Genomic DNA, 1,972 nt, shown 5'->3' with positions numbered 1-1,972 from the left:
CTAACTTTTAATATAAGATATGAGGTAGGGATAACTCAACAAAAAGGAAAGTAGAATAAATCAAGAAGCTCAAGACCCAAAAATTCAATGTCAAATGATGAAAACAAAAAAAAACAAATTAGAAAAGACCCTAACAAAGATCAAACTTAAATCAGGTTCATCGTCAAAACTGAGAGATTGGGTTATGAGACTAAGATTACCTTATAAAAGGCAAACATGAAAAAACCACAAATAAAATTTCAAACCATATAAAATTTAAAATTTAAAATAACTAAAATTAAAACAATGAGGACTAAACAATGCACAAAAATAATTGAAAGAAACTAATTAGGGACTAAATTAAAAAAAATAAAGAAAAGGATAAAAAAAAGAATTAAAAAAATTAGGATCAAAATTGAAAACCAAACAAAATTAAATCAAACTTCCAAGGACATAATAATAATAATAATAATAAATGAAAATTAAAATGATTAAAATAGCAATAAAAAAGATAAGGACTAGATTAGATAAAAAAAAAATCCAATTAGATAAAATGATTAGGTATGAAATTAAAAACAAAAATCAAAAATCAAAAGAATGAAGAACAAACCCAAAACAAACATAAACTGGAGGATATAATTGAAGCTATCAAAGCTCTACACGTATATCAAGACATAAGAGAGAAGAATGAGAGGAGGAAAAGGACCAATCGTCAATGAACCACCACTTAGAAGACAATGGATGTCACCTTAAAAGATGCGCTGCCACCTTTTGTATCGGGTGAGTAGGCAATCGACTTTTTTTTATCACCATATGTGCCTCCACGTGCCACTCGAATAGAGCGAGGGGTAATGACACGCCTACACGTGTGGTACTTGTAGGCCAATTTTATCAATTTATTAATATTATAAAAATGCAAATTACTAAAAAACCATTATATAAATACAAAAATACCCTCCCAAACAACCTTTAATTTATCGAAGTCAAAGGGAAAAACTAAAATTTTATTGTACATAAAAAGTACAAAGATAAAAGATATAATAACACCTTACTCAAAGGTAAAATGTTACAATTTCTCCGACCTGAAGGACTAAAATGTTATTTTACTGTACAAATAAATCTGTTAAGATGCAAAAAATCCTGGACTTAAGGCTAATTTTTTGAGCCTTTGATGGCAATATAGTATTAATTAGTACTTAAAAGTGCATTTTTATCAAGGTTTTATATCATCATTTTGTACTTGAAGTATCAAAAACTCCTTAACTAAAACATGTTTTATAATAACAAGTCTGATACCATAAAGTACCTTTAATTTATGGTAAATGTTCATCCTAAATGCAGGCCTATCACATAAATAAAAGAATTGATTGATGAGTTGAAGTATTGAAATTGAAAGGATAAGTAAAGGGCATTTTATCAAGGTTTTATATCATCATTTTGTACTTGAAGTATCAAAAACTCCTTAACTAAAACATGTTTTATAATAACAAGTCTGATACCATAAAGTACCTTTAATTTATGGTAAATGTTCATCCTAAATGCAGGCCTATCACATAAATAAAAGAATTGATTGATGAGTTGAAGTATTGAAATTGAAAGGATAAATAAAGGGCCAAACTTAAAAAAAAGATGCTGATGCAGTCCAAACTGGAATATTGTTTTATAATTGGGTCATATATGGAGTTGTGGATCTCGGATTTAGATCTATTTTATATTAATGTAAAGGTAAGATATAGGCCTATAACTTTAATGCCAAGTCTAAGATTTAAAAAGGTTGTTTTCAAGTCCAAATTGTAGTAACAACAAAGAAGTTTGAATCTGTCTTATAGCCCAAACACTGTTTAGTGTTCGGCCCATATCTTGAGTTCTAAAAGTCTAAATGACCTCAATTATTTTTTTCTAAAAAATTGAGACAATTTCCTGGAACTTTCATGTGGAGGTCTAGTTCAAATTCTGATGTTATCAATAACGTTTTATTCAGACAAGAAGATAA

This window comes from Populus euphratica, unplaced genomic scaffold (genome assembly GCF_000495115.2).
Source record: "Populus euphratica unplaced genomic scaffold, PopEup_1.0 scaffold3471.1, whole genome shotgun sequence".
Lineage (NCBI taxonomy): Eukaryota > Viridiplantae > Streptophyta > Magnoliopsida > Malpighiales > Salicaceae > Populus > Populus euphratica.
This window is presented reverse-complemented; position numbering follows the sequence as displayed.